The sequence below is a fragment of the Acinonyx jubatus genome, chromosome B1, assembly GCF_027475565.1.
Source record: "Acinonyx jubatus isolate Ajub_Pintada_27869175 chromosome B1, VMU_Ajub_asm_v1.0, whole genome shotgun sequence".
Classification (NCBI taxonomy): domain Eukaryota; kingdom Metazoa; phylum Chordata; class Mammalia; order Carnivora; family Felidae; genus Acinonyx; species Acinonyx jubatus.
The window spans coordinates 152595291-152610675 of record NC_069382.1 but is presented as its reverse complement, the minus strand read 5'-3'; the positions used below and the strand labels follow the sequence as shown (position 1 = coordinate 152610675).

Here is a 15385-nt window from a genome sequence, read left to right as displayed (position 1 = left end):
TCGGAGAGTCGAAGAAGAGAAAGAACCGAAGAGGCGGCGGCGGCGGCGCGGAGCTCGGGGCCGCGCGATGAAGCTCCCACATGCCCGCAGCTGCCCGGCCCGGCCGGCGAGCTAATCTGCCACCCCCCGGGCTCCGGGCTCCGCGACCCCCGGGACGCAGCCCTCGGCAGCCGGGCGCCCGCTCCGCCCGCGCGCCCCCACCGTGCACTCGGGAAGGAGTTTGCGTGGCCCTCGCTCCGGCTCTCGGCGCAGGTTGCGGGTGCCAGAGGAGACCCTCCGCGGGGAGAAAACCTCGGGAGAAGGAGAAGGGTTTGGCGGAGAAGAAGCCACCCCTGGCTGTCGCGGCTCCCCCTACCTATTCCACTGCTCCCTTTCCCAAGCGGAAAGGGGAGGACGAGGAAGAAGAAGAAAAAGAAAGAGAAGGGGGTGGGGTGGGAGAACTGGATATAAAGATCGGCTGGGGGGATGGTGGAAGATTTTTGGTCTCTCCAGCAGCGTCTTTTCTTGAGCGGCGGCGGCGGCAGCAGCAGCAGCGGCAGCGGCGGCAGCAGCAGCGGGAGGAGAAGCAGCCCCAGCTATGACTGCCGCATGTTAATAGCTGCCGCTTGGGTCTCTCGGCCGCTGCTGGAGACGGAGCCCTACTCCGAAGTTGTGCAACTGTGGACTGGGAGAGACATCTGAACCTTGCTCTCTCTTTGCTCCGTTTTTACCCCCTCGGTGTGTTTGAAGCGAGACAACGTACAGGAAGACAAATCTTTGGTTCTTTCTCCCCCCCTTCCCCTTTCTCCGTGGCTGTGTAGCAGAAGAAAGGGGGAAGGAGAGACTTTTTGTTGTTGTTTCTTTGGCTGGGGTCTCCACCCTCCTGCTGCTTTCTCTGCGCTGTGGTTATCATTCCTTGCGGCGTGTGGTGGGGGTGTCTTCTCCGGGGCCGGCCGGTCTTTTGCCCCGGGCTCCATGGCTGGATTGTGGAAACTGCACTCGGCTGCAGGTTGTTGAGCAACTGATGGGACGATCTCAGGGACCGGCGGTTACGAAAGGTAATTTATTCTTCTCACTCTTCCTAATAGTGGTGGCCCTGGCCCGGCGCAGGCGGCGGCGTCCGCGGGGCGGGCAACCGAGGGGGTGCGGGATTCACGCACACTCACCCACCCACTCACACAGTCGCCCTCACACACTCGCCCGCACGCACACTCATCCGATCGTGATGCGGGGCGGGAAAGGGAGCCTCCTGGCTGGTGGGCGCTGGGGTTTGGCACGGGTTCGAGTTCTTCCAGCAACTGGGCGATTTGGCGGAGGAGAGGGATGAAGGGGAGAGCAGACCCGGCGCATTCGCAGTCCGACACGCTGGGAGTAGGAACTGGAATTTCCACCCCGGGAATTCTCCCTCCACTCTCACCCCAGTGTCATCCCTTGGTGGGGGCTGAAAGCAGACCAGGGGGCGCCTTCACTCCGCTGACCCGGAGCTGGTGCCGTTGGAGGCGGGAGCGGGCTGGAGAGCAGACAGGGACCGGGTGAGAGCTGCGCTCTGGGGTGATGGGGACTGAGGGGCGGCGAGCTCACCGCGATCCTTCCTAGACGCCCGTCTGGAGCATCCATGGTGGCCGCGGTTGCCCAGGTCGCGCCCCTGAGTGGCAGAGCTGCGCTGCCTTTCCGTACCCCGCCCGTGGTGTCCCCTTCACGGCAGTTTGGTTTAGAGCTGCTTGCCCGGGCTTTGTTAGGAGGTTTTGGTTGGAAAACGCTGCTACTTTCGTGGGTGGCCCGGGGCGGCGCGGTGTTGGGAGTGGGCACGGGGCGAGGGACGGCGTTGCACGAATCGGGGCACCGGCGATGCCAGGGCGGGGTGGAAAGAGCACTGGTATCCGCGGTCGGCTGGGTTACAGGTAGGAGGGCGGGCGACCCGGAGCCTCCAGCGGGAGAAGGGGACACTCCGGCTCTGGGGAACGTAGGTGCCTCCGCGCCCCCGCCACTGGTCCCCGGCCGGAGCTCAAGGGCTGAGCGTGCCAGGCCCCCAGTTATAGGTGGGTGTGTGTTCCAGGGGTGGGGGCGACCTCTGCTACCAGGGTCAGTTGGCGGTGGGGTCGGCGTGTGCGTGACAGTGTGCGCGCGTTCCTGCGCGCTCTGGGGATGGCCGGAGGTATTTGTGGGGACGGCAGAGCCGATGCTAGTTGAGCTGATCTTGCTTATCGAAATCGCCTGGGATCCGCTTAACTCGAAAATCTGGTTTGAGGAGGCCGCGAGGCCCCACAGGGGTTGCGAGGAAGCCACACGGTGTCCCCTCTGCCCCTGTGAGGAGCACCTCCGCGAGATGCGTGGCGCGCGTGAGTCTCTGGTGCAGCGCTCGACGCACCCCAGATTGGCCCTGATGAGGACCAAGGGATAGAACAGTCATCTCCGGGGCGCATTCACATAGCCGAGTCCAGCCAGCACAACCCTAGTTCCTGTAATTCTCTGGTCACTTCCCTCAGTCTGATAGAAACCCGCGCTGCTTTATTTACGGCCAGAGATATCCCAGAAATTGGGCGAACTGGAGGTGTGTGAGCCACCTCTGGGTGTCTCCTCCCTGTGCCTGTGTGTGACCCTGCCTGCGGTAGTTGGGGCACATTGTAAACAACCGTGTAAGCACCCCTGCCACAGTCTCCTTTACGGCCGAACCTGCTGGTGTCTGTTGTGTTTACTTTCCTGGGTGGATTACTCATTAGGAAGTATAAGCCTTCTTGCACCTCTGATTTTACATCCTTCCAGCCAGCTGCTGGGGAAATGAGGAGAGGCATAGACTCTGGCAGGAAGGAAAAACTGCCTTCTGGGTTTTGCTCTGAAGTAAATAGGCGGTCTGCTAATTTAGTGTCATATGGGCTATCAACACTAAAGAATGTCGTTGTAGAATCTACAAAGGCACACTTCTTTAGTAATTTTTCACTTGCAGAATGCTCTTCATTTCCCTGTGAGATTAAACAGAATTTAGCTAGATTTCCCTGGTTTGTTTTTCAGTCTGTAATGGTACCAAATGACCCGGAGTTCTGGCGCCCAAGTTGTCTGTTCGTGGATTACAGACAGAATTGTCAGTTCTTTTATAGCATCACCAAGAGGTTTCCAGATAATTTGTGTAGGAGCTAAAAGGATATTTGTGTTGAAATATCTCTCAGCTTTGTTTCCCTCTTTTTTTTTTTTTTTGTCACCAAAGCAAGGGTTAAAAATGTACAAAGATGAATGGTTTTTAAAAAGTTAAAAAGCTAACCTGCTTTTCAGTTTCAGTAATGAAAAGCTACTAAATTCCTTAGTTGTAGATCAGCTCCGACTGCTTTGGTGTTTGGCACAAATGACTGTGTTCTATTTTGTTTTTAAAAGTATAGCACTGTAAATGTAAAAAGGGTACTTATTTTCCAGGTACTCTAATTCTTTCTTTCTCCTTCCTCCCTTCCTCCCTTCCTCCCTCCCTTCCTTCCTTCCTTCCTTCCTTCCTTCCTTCCTTCCTTCCTTCCTCTCTTTCTTTCTTTCTCTCTCTCTTTCTTTCTTTCTTTCTTTCTTTCTTTCTTTCTCTTTCTTTCTTTTGATCTTGACTTCTTGAAAAAGCTTAGGCTTTTGCAAAAAAGAAAAAAAAAGGAATAAAGAATCACTGATGCCTGATTCTGATTAAGTTCTGTTTTTATGCACGATTGCTAGTGGCTGTCATATTCATAGAAAACTTAGAGAATTGTGATTTAATTTATGAGGCTCTAGCTTCATACATTTGTTTGATTTCTAGGGGATATGGTTAAAGTCTTTACACTTGTAAATATTTCTGAAGATTAAGGGACACTTGTCCTGTCATTTCAGAAGATCTAATCGTAATGATTCCCAGCCCTTACACTAGAAGATTTGATCAGATCTGTTCTTTGTTTCCTAGCGGCCTGCGTTTGCTAGCAGTCATACATTCCACAGGTCCTGATGTCATTAGAACCAAGTCTGTCAGTGTATTGTGCTGTCTTTAGCTGAAGGTGAATGTGTCAAAGTGGTGGCAGGCCATTCCATAGCACTTTCATATCACTAAATAGTCAATAACCTGCTCCATTGGTGTGTATGGTGGCCTAGACTATTTCTATACACTTGGGGTGGGAGGAATGATCAGTATAAAGGTTTATGTGAACTATTTAAATATTTTAGTTTGACCTGTTAGGCTGTATCAGGCATCCCTGGCCTGAAGAGTGATAAACCAGCATGTGATTTGCATGATGGGTAAATGCTTTTGATGTCTCATTTTAAGTGGCTTGGTGTGATTATCCTTCAGAGTGAGAGCTCTCCTCAAAAACATGAATGGAAGGTTTTCTTAATGATCTTCTTACAGTTTGGAGATTTAAATATTCCTTTCCACAGGGAATAATAGCAAGTGTGAGACGTACTGGCTCCAGCTACTGTGGCTGGCATTGTTTCTAGTAATTAAGAAAGGCAAATTTTTTATGGTCTTGATTTGTCTTTGATTCTTTGGTGAGCTGTATGTAGCCTAGGAAATCCGAAGTAGGAGATTTAAACATGTTATAAAAGCAAAAAGGTTGAAGTTAGTCAAATAATACAATGCTAAACTGAATTGTTCTTCAGATTTCATTTGGACCACTTTACCTGCTGCTTGAAACTCTCCCTGAAAAGGGTTGCCAAGCAAGAGTGACAGTGACTGTTAGAAGGGGGGCATTTTTGCCCAGAAATCAGTAAGGAAAACTTATTGATTTTTGTATTTAAGAAGAAAGAGCAATTTTTGAGAAATGTGCAGCCTTAATTTAGCATGGTATGGATGGCTAGAGCAGTTGGAATTAGAGGGAGGTGATCTTAAGTTTTGCAAATGGCTGTTTTCCCTTGGATTTCTTAGATTTGCATTACATTCAAATATGAATTTGCTCACATAGGGAGAAACCCTGAAGACAGAGGCTCTATTGTAATTTAGCTTTTGTTTACATTGAAGGACATATTTACACTTAGATTATTATTGCATTTATGTCCTTTCTTTAATGCAAATGAATTTCTTTATCGAAAGTCTATTTTATAATAAAATATAAAGTAGAACATTCAAATGCAAGTAAGGTCCTCCTGACATTTTCCCGTTGTTGTCTCCATTTGTGTGTGTGTGTGTTGTTGTTGTTGTTGTTGTTGTTGTTGTTGATAAATGGGGAGAAAAATCCAGATTTTTCATTCATTGTGATTTTGGTATTGCTGCTTACCGGCCAGTTTGAAAAAGTAGTGTGAGCATGCCCCTAGATAGCGTTTATGAGTCCTAAGATGTGCATATATCCCTTCGAAACTCTTTAATGTCATGCTGACTATCTGTGTGGCCCTATAAAATTAATTCAACTGCATAAGTGGCCATTATAACTTTTTTCTTAGAATTATGAAGTGTGCTCATGCAGTAACAAATACATTAAAAATTAGCCATCTACTCAGAATTAATTGTGATTCTCCATTTGTTTTAGGGCACGGGTGGAAGAAGGAGAGTTCTTTCTACATTTGATCATAGAAGATTCTGTAGATCCTAATAATTTATGTCTTGCTTATGTCTTACTGACATTTAAAACAAGAATTTAGTTCTAGTATTAATGAATTTCTTTATCAGAGTGATTATATGTACACATTTGAAGAAGTTACCATTTGGTCCATATTACTGAAGAATCTAAATGGAATAATATTGGTGGTGATTCTTTTTTTTGTGAACCTTATCTCAGAGATGGAAAATTAAATCCCCCAACTGAATATTTCTTTCTGGTAAAACTTGTGGGTCAGTTATTTTGTAGAGCAGGTTCAGGGGAAGCTCTCTTCAGAGTATGTAAAAAGAAATGGAAAAAGAAAACATTTTTGTAACAATGCTATGATGTTATTTGCCCTTACTCTTATACTTTTTTTTTTTTTTTTGAGAGAGAGAGAGAGAGAGAGAGAGAGAGAGAGAGAGAGGTGGGAGAGAGGAAGACGGAGAGAGGAAGACGGAGAGAGAGAGAGTCTTAAGTAGGCTCCATGCTCAGCACAGAGCCCCATGTGGGGCTCAGTCTCACAACCATGAGATGATGACCTGAGCCAAAATCAAGAGTTGGAGGTTTAACGGACTGAGCCACCCAGGCGCCCCTTACTCTCATACTTTTACAAGTGTACCATGGAGTTTTCCAGAAGGCACATGATCTGTGATGACATCGTTGCTCTGATAGCATATGTCATGCGTGCTTGTGTATTCTTATGTTTTAAATTTTTCTCAGTTTACCTATTAGTACATAAATATTGATAGCTATAATCAACACAATCAAGTTGCTTTAGGTCATCAGTTTTTAAGCATGTGAAAAGGCCCTGGGACCGGAAGGTCTAAGAACCACTGGCGTTGGCTTTTGCAAGATCTGTCTCCTTGTCCTTACAAGTGTCTCTTCATCTGACCATATAAGGAGTCATCTAGGATAAGAAAAAATAAGTAGACTGTTCAAACTTTAAAAAGACACAAGTAGGTTGGATGTTTTATTATTTGACATTTTCAGTATTCTCTTTCCAGTGTAGAAAGCTTGTTTCTCGTTTTTTGGTTCCCAGTTACTGAAATAGAAATTTTAAAGATGCAGGTCTCCAGCCTGATTTGCTGACAGTAGCAGAAGAGTTACTGGGAATACTTAAAATCTGGGCCCTGGGTCTGGATATTCTGATATCTGGAGAGACAGAATGGTGTGGTGGTGAAGAGAAGGGACTCTGTGGTGTCTTTGCCTAGGTTTGATAACTTATTTGGCTTTGGGTCAGATACTGGATCTCTCTATGCCTCAATTTCCTGATATGTTTTTTAATGTTTACTTTGAGAGTGCAAGAGCATCTGAGTGGGAGGGGCAGAGAGAGAGAGAGACAGAGAGAGAGAGAGAGAGAGAGAGAGAGAGGGAATATCCCAAGCAAGTTCTGCACCATTAGTGCAGAGCCCAGTGCGGGGTTCAGTCTTATGAACCCTGGGATCATCACCTGAGCAGAGATCAAAAGCCGGACGCTTAACCAACTGAGCCACCCAAGTGCCCCATTTTCTGATATGTTTTAATTGGTCATAACAGTTGTTCCTGATTCATTGCTTGTTGTGAAGATTTAAAGGGAAAATATATGCAAAGTGCTTAAGAGAGTTCCAGGCACATAATAATGGAGATGCAACTACATGCTGCTGTCATTATTACTATATTTGCTGAGTCTCAGAAGGGTCCCAGAAAACTTTAATCAACTCCCCATGTGATTCAGATATGCAATTATGTTTCACCTCATTGCTTTAGAGTATGTCTGTTAAGTGCTCTTAAATTTGAAAATTTCATATAAAAGATAATCTTGGCTTTATTTTACCCTCCCACTTTAAAAGTCATGAAAAGTTCTGTTTTTGTTTGTGTGTTTTTTTGTTTTTGTTTTTGTTTTTTTTTTTACTTATAGTAAGAACTAATAAAACACCTTTCTTGGCTTAGGCTAAGTTTGAAGTTGGGTGGAGAATGAATACCCAATTAAAACTAGATTTCAAAGACCCTAATTGAATATTTATGTATCTTGGGAATTATTAAGGAGGAAATCACTTTTCTGAAGTGATATCAAGACGACTCACTGCACTCTTAGTCTGTTAATCACTATCCAAACATCACAACAGGCCATTTTCAGTGAAAAGGATCTTTGGGGTAATTATCTAATGTAACTCAGTTTGTTTGTGAATGGTAATATGCCTAATGAGTAAGGGAGGCTCCACATAGAGATTAGTTTTACTAGATGCTAAAGTTTGGTGAACTGTAATACTTTTGAATGACACATCGACATCTATGCAAAAGCTTTAGAGATCTATTATTTATAAATTAAGTACATTTGGGGGGAATATATTCCGTGGCTGGTTTAATTTCTGACCTAGGCCTGCCACTATGAAATTAGTGTTACAGTACTTGTCTTTTCCACTTTGGTTAATGCTGACAAGTGTTGTAGAAACTAAGTTATATTCCTTAGATGGGCATAGCTGGGCACTGTCCCTAATTATGAACTTCTCAGAAATGGCCTTTGGAATGAGAGGCACTTGAATACAATCCCCTTTCCACAATTTTCTAGCTCTATCATCTCTATCTGTAAAATACAGGTAATAAAAGCTACATTGCTGATTTGGGGAGGGGAATAGGAAGTAAACAGAAAAATACCTGACAGTATGAACACTTAATGAATGGTACCTGATACTGTTAGTTACAGTATTATTAGAAATGTCCTTAAGTGCCATTAGTAAGAAAATTTAGCTAAATCAGATATCATTTTTTTAATTGAAGCGTTCTCGATGAACTATGAAAATCAGTAGCATTTTCTTAAGCAGCTGAGAAAGGTTTCAGGGATCTTCTTGGCTTTCCCATGTTCTTTCCTTCTCTCCTTTCTTAACCTTTTGTTCAGTACCTATTTTTTAGTTTTTCCTCCTAATCTTTAAATGTTATACTCTGCTACTAATTCCCCACCAAAAATCATATAATCCTGATAGGAAAATATTTTTGACAGCCACCAAGTGCTGTGCCTGAAGATTGACTTTAAATCATGTATAAAATGAAAGTAGCAATTTAACTTAAGACATTTTAAATTAAACTCCTGATCATCTTTTCTCATGGCATCAGCAGCTCTTTAAGCTTTAACTGCATCAGGATTTTCTACAGTGTTGTAACCAAGTAAAGTCATCATCAACTTCCAAGATTTAAAGATTTCTATAAATTTAAAAGGTTTATAATCCTAAAGTTCCCATCCTCAGAAGATTGCTATAAATGCAGACGGACCCTTAAAATTCAAATCCCAAAATTGCTTTAGAGACCTGAAATATTGAAAGGGTCATAAATAAGTCCACGTTTTAGAAATAACATCTGTATGTCAGTGACAGTTGCCAATAAAAGACATTATTAAGGTGTGTGACTCCTACCTATAATTATCCAGCATTTTTGTTAAAGCGGAAAGAGTGTACCACAACATGGTAGGTGGTGAAAATGAATGGAAAAATAAGCTGAACGTTGGACAGCTGAGTTGCTAAGTTGTACCAGAATCAAGTGTTGTAAAGTATGACTCGAGAAAACGAAAGCCAAGTAGAAACGACACCCCCTTCTGTTTGATCAGCTTGTGTTGCTGTTTATGTGTCCCGCAGAGGCAGAGTGTGTTACTATTCAGGACAGCCCCAGTGGCTCCACAGTAGCCTGAGCCTGTGAGAATAGGGGAGAGACTCAAGCCCAGTTTTTGATGTTCTGCATGGGTGGGTAACCTGAATACTAAAATGCATTCCATTGACAGCTGACCCTGTAAGAAGTTTTTCAACAGTCTCTTGTTTTGTTTTGTTCTATTTTGTTTTGTTTTTTCCCTTTTTCCTTTCCTCAAAGCTCTTCCAAATACTTTTGAATAAGAGTAAATGGTCCTGACTGATGGTCATCTTTTTGTCTGAGATTTTATTGCTGGCAAGAGTGGAAGGGCTCAGCTGGTTTATGTTTATGTCTTCTGTTTTCTTCAAATTTTCAATGTTCTTGATTTGTCAATGACCGATGGTTGTTGTTTGAACCTTGACTCAGAATACTGATCATGACTTCAAGGAGTGGACAAAGAGTCTATTGAGAAATAGTTTTGTGTTAACATGAGGCATGTATGTATCTATAGACTTTCTTCTTTATATTGGCTTTAACTGTTCCGTTGAATTTGTTTATTGAGGTTTAATCATATTATTGAGTATAGTTGACTTTGGAAGAACAGCTCAGACACTGTTTTCTTTTAAAGTAATACACATTTTTTTGAGTTCCAGTTAAAGTTCACTTTAATTTTCAACAATTTCTATGTATGACAGTTAGATATTATTTAAGTCATTCCAGAATGCTGCATATTTTATCACATGTCAGTTGTCCTATGGACCTAAATTCAACATACAAGATTTAGTAAAATGAATGTATTCATTATTTCTCTTTTAATTGCAATGAGACCTCCAGCTAGCTTTAGGCTGAAATGATTAATTTATTGGGAGGTTATTGTGTTTCTTACCTAAAGAATCTTAGGGAAGAATGAAGGCTTATGTAGACATTAGAAAAAAAAAAACAGTACCTTGAATACCACTAGGATTCTGCTCCAGCTGCATACCCCTACCCAAGCTACTCTTTCCTTCTCTCTGCCCACTGGCTCCTTTCCCTTTGACCACAGTTTCAGGTAGATATCAAGCTTTAGATCAATCTACTGTCACCAGATTAGTGGAGTCAGTAAGGTAGTGTAGGTCCTCTACGGACAAATATATAATTTGCTTGAAGAAGGAAAGACTTAGTTAAGAGAGGGATTTTGTGCACCGAAAAAGTCAGTTAAAACCCAAATGAGACAGATTAAACATTAGGAAAATTGGTTAAGAAAACCTTTAAAAATGGTTTTTGTTCTCTTCCTGTAAGTGGCCAGGGTGATTGTGGAAAATGCTTCCCTACTTACTTGACCTAGAAAACTCAACAAACACATGCAAATTGGGGGATTCGAGTCTACAGGTTCAAGAACACCTGTGAAACTGCCTGAGTTGTCAAGGCTATGTATATCTGAAAAGCCACCAAATATTTGAAAGATGTGACTTTACTTAACATATGCTGGTCTGTCCTATGATGGTAGAGTTACCATTATACAATTTCAAACAGGGGCACTGGATACCAGTTTGGTGGTACATAGAGTGCTGGATTTTTGCTACACATGCTTCAAAATGCAGAGGAATACTGACCTTAATGTAGGTGCAGGTTTAAATGTAAATTATTGAGGCATTGAGCATATCCAGGTGAATAGAGTTCCCAAGATGTGCCATCGGACACAGAGCTCATGGTTAAATTATCTCATGTATGAGCTCCACCAGCCACAGTAAAATGGTCCTTACTGAAATGGAAAAAAAAAATTTTCTCTAAGCTACATGGAGAAAAAATTGTCCCAGAAGAAACTGAAGAAACAAAAACTTATGGCATGGGAATAAATACAGTGTAGGGGCACCTGGGTGGCTCAGTTGGTTAAGCATCCAACTCTTGATTTTGGCTCAGGTCATGATTTCACGGTTTCATGAGATAGAGCCCTTCATCGGGCTCAGCGCTAACAGTGTGGAGCCTGCTTGAGATTCTCTCTCTCCTCTCTATCTGCCCCTCTCCCCGCTTATGCTCTCTCTTTCTCCCCCGAAAACAAGCAAATAAACAAACTTAAAAAAAAATACAGCATAAAAGAAATGCAGATAGAAATGAAAGCAGAGGGGCACCCAGGTAGCTCAGTCTGTTGAATACCTGACTGTTGCTTTCAGTTCAGGTTATAATCTTATGCTTCCTGGGTTTGAGCCCCACATAAGGCTCCATGCTGACAGCATGGAGCCTTCTTGGGATTCTTTCTCTCCCTCTCTCTCTGGGCCTCCCCTGTGCATAGTTCATTTTCTCAAAAATAAGTAAAGAATTAAAAAAAGAAGTAAAACCAGAAAAGATGAGTTTGGAGCTATGAATCCACCCATTGAGACATATAATTATTTTACACTTGATAGTATGCTCATTATGACATGTTACCCATGGGAATATATGTTTAGTCAATTAAACCTTATGTTTAGAGCAGAATATTCAAAAGCATATAAAGTAAGACATTTCAGATAATTGAGTTAGGATAACTTTATTAGGTGTCTAAAGAATGCAGTGAAAATATACTTCAACCTATCTAATAATAATGTTATTCACATGACAGGCATTATTGAAAATAATGGATCCATTATTACAAAAACTAGAGTTTGGATAGTATTTAATGTGGACACTTGACCAGCTCAAATAAAATGATGCTTTAGAAGTATTATTTGTAGAAGTTGGGAAACCTCCTAATTTTAGCATTTTTTTTTATTCAAAATGGAAAGTTGTATTGACTTTCCATTTTTAAGTTCCAACTCAATATAAATAGTAATATATGGAGATAATTTGGAAGAATTTTAAAAGATTAGTATAAACTTAATTAGAAGAACTCCCATGTGACTTCATATTGTTGCATATCCTAGAAGAAGAAACAGTACTAAAAATTAGTAGGCTGTCAACATTGTATTTTTCTAAGTTGACATTATTAAGGAAACTTTGTAGGTATTTCTTTTTTTGTGTGCATTTGATTAAATGTGTGATCTTATCATGATGAAATAGCCTGCTGGGCTGCAGACAGTCGTGTTCAGAAATTAAATTTGCATAGAGCCTCTGAAGAGACATTTTTTCAAAAAATTTTTTGAATAGTGGATGATAGTGAGATTTGCAGTGGTGTGTATGTGCATTTTCTTCCTTAAATATAGGGAGTGTTGATACGGAGCAACAACACAAAAGTATTGGGGTATGAAAGAAAGCATTAGGTTTGTAACTGACAAATTAACCTACTTTATTACAAATGAATGAACTATATGTATGAGGGACACGGTATCAATGTCAGAGGATGATCGTCTGTCTGCTTTGTTTCAGTTATCTGGCTGTGTTAACTTCCTTTCCTGCTACTCTGTCTTAGCATGGTAGATGCTATTCTGGAATTTTGGTATTATCCAAGTGTTCATCATGTATGTGTGCTCTTTTGATTCTACTTGGGTGCCCATAATAGCTGAATTTTGATTTCCATTCATTCTTCCCAATGCAGCTCATTCTAAATTCTGAACAATCATATTTTAAAAAGTTTTTTTCCCTGATTATAGTACTTGCTCATGTTGAATACTTGTGAAATATGGAGATACATAAAGTCAAAATAGAAATCACCCAATATATCATAGTGGTATATCTCAATGTTCACAGAGATTATTTCACACATATTTTAGCTTGATTATCCATATATTATATCTATATATTATCTATATTTTATGTGTATGCATGTTTGTTTTAGTAGAATTGAGGTTCACCTATGTATACTGTTTATATAATTCTCTCTAATTTCCCAATGCCATTCCTTTTTTTGAAAGCATAATTTTTAATATTTCATAGTGTGATACACTGATTTATTTAAAGATTTCTGTATTTGTGTGGGTTGTCATATTTTGCTAGGACAAGTAATGTTAAGCTTGGCTCATTTTCTGATGATTTCTATAGCACAGATTCCTTGAAATGCAATTACTAGGACAAAGAGTAAATAATTACTATCTGACTTTTACTGCTTGGTTACAGTGATCCACATGTATGGTTGTTGTCTGTGCATCCACATGCATGGTTGTTGTCCTCCTAACTTTCTGGACATTCTTTCTTAAGAATTGTTAACTCTCGGTTGTGTATAGTTCATACTTACTAACTCTAGGTTGTTATACACAAAGTAAAGTTAGCAACTTGCTGTTCGGTAGTTCGTAAGAATTACTAACTCATCTATATCAATGTGTAAAAGCTGGGGTCAGTAAAATACGAATAAAATAATGAAATTTACTGGCCATTAACATTTTAATAGGACCGTGCCTAATGTCTTTGAATCTAACATAATATTAAAGCAAAACAGTATAATGAAACTGATTTATGAAGAATTAAGAAGTACACCATCCAATTTATGTCCTCATAAACTTTCTTAGTTTTGTTCTCTGCTCTGAATAGACCTCTTATCTCTTGAGTTCATCTAAAACATCAACTTGACAAAGCTGTCCTTTTCCAAACCCATATGGAACAAGAACAGTGGTGGGCTTGGTTTGGACTATTTTAAAATTTAAGCGGAAAAAGTAGAAGTAAATTGTCAGGAACCACATGTAAAGTAAATGAAGGTTGTCCATAAAAAGAGAAAGAGGTCAGTACAGAAAAGTAACTAAGCAGTACAGTGTGGCTTGCCATTAGTAAACATGCACTCAGATTTTGCCAGGTGTAAGTTCAATTAGAGACCTATCCATAAGAATAAGAGTTGGGTACAAAATGTGAGGTGTTCAGAGGCTCTAAGTAAAATGGAAGAGGAAAACAGCAGGTGTGTAATTCAACTTTTAATAATTTTTATAGTCATGACAGTACCTGTTAAGTTTGATTTTAGTAATTCACTCTTTGGTCAAAGGGAGGAACAGTTGTACTTTAAATAGCATCTGTGTGACTTCTGCCTCCAGTCCTAAAGATGTAAATATAAGGTATATTTCTAGCGATCAGATTGGTAACCAATTCTTACTTTACTTTCTATAATGTCTTTAAATCTGCACCAGAACATATTTATAGGATAGAGTTTAAAGCTTGACAAATAAGTGAACGTATAACTGCATGAATGTGCTTTATGGACCTAGAAGAAACAATTGAACATGAAAGCAGTTTTTGAAGTTACGGTTCCAAGATAAATTCAAGTACCACTGTAAATTGCTCTGTACCTGCATATGAAATCATAAAGGCATAGAAAGAATCTTAAAAGATACACCGTAGCACACTTTATTTCCTGAAAGTAAATATTAAATGGCTGTTGATTAGCAACTCCCCATTTGCTAATTAGTGGGCGTAAGGTTTTAGTTATGCAAGACGAGGAAATTCTAGAGATCTGCTACGATATTGTTAACTATAGCAACAATATTGTATCGTACAGTTAACCTGTTAACAGGGTAGATCTCATGTTAAGTGTCTTTACGACCATAAAGTAAAAGTTAAAAGAAATTAACTTGTCAAGGATTGAAGTGACCTGTCTAAAGTGACATGACTGGTTTATAACATATGCTGCTGTTAGTAAGGAATTTCTCGGTCCTGCACTTGAGTGTCCTCATTTCTGATTTTAGGCATGGAGGAGTCACTGTGTAGTTGGATCACACTGGTCCCATAACTTCTTTTGGTCTGTTTCATTTGTAAATTGTGGATAGGCCTAGGGGCTCTTTCTTACGAGAAACATCCACGAGGTAAAATAAAATGGTATAAAGCTCATTAGAATACCTGTGCTTGCAAGTTGCTATTTCAGAAAACTTTATAGGTAGTTGTATTTTTTTAAGAATTTTCTTTCTTTAAAAAAAAATGTTTATTTATTTATTTTGAGAGGGAGAGAGGGCACCTGAGTGGGGGAGGGGCAGAGAGAGAGGTAGTGCAAGAGTGTCTCAAAGCAGGTTCTGCGCTAACAGCACGGGCTGGATCTCATGAACCACGAGATCATAACCTGAGCTCATATCAAGAGTTAGGCACTTAACTGACCGCTCGCCCAGGAGCCCTGGTTTTTTAAGAATTTTCGCCTTACATCCTTAAAGGGCTGAAGAACAAGATTGCATGCGATAATAGTATATTGTAAAACAGTAAAATGTTAGACATTCTGGTTGTGATGGTTTAAAAAGAATTGGACGTAATGAAGATATTTTACATTCTTTAAAACTGTTAACGACTCTAAGAATATTATTTCAAATTTCTCTATATTAAGGATGCTAATTTTTAGCAATAAATCATTTTAAGATTTGATATGGGATTTGATAAAGTTCCTCATATCAGTTTTTTTCCCCTTATGTTTACATATCAAATGAATTCCATATCTAGAGCTTGGGGCCCAA

At 40.9% G+C, this 15385-nt stretch overlaps 1 protein-coding gene across 24 annotated transcripts in view; it reads left to right on the top strand.

Moving 5' to 3' along the window:
- The first annotated feature begins 346 nt into the window (after positions 1–346).
- The window catches only part of ADGRL3 (adhesion G protein-coupled receptor L3), an 818271-nt gene continuing 803232 nt past the window's right edge, over positions 347–15385 (top strand). For 23 of the 24 annotated variants that reach the window (XM_053217310.1, XM_053217313.1, XM_053217311.1 and 20 more), the window contains exon 1: positions 347–1037. The gene's annotated coding sequence lies outside the window, so the exon portion shown is untranslated. Of the gene's footprint in view, positions 1038–1068; positions 1512–15385 lie in introns of those variants that run through there. The other variant, XM_053217296.1, reaches the window with a different exon arrangement.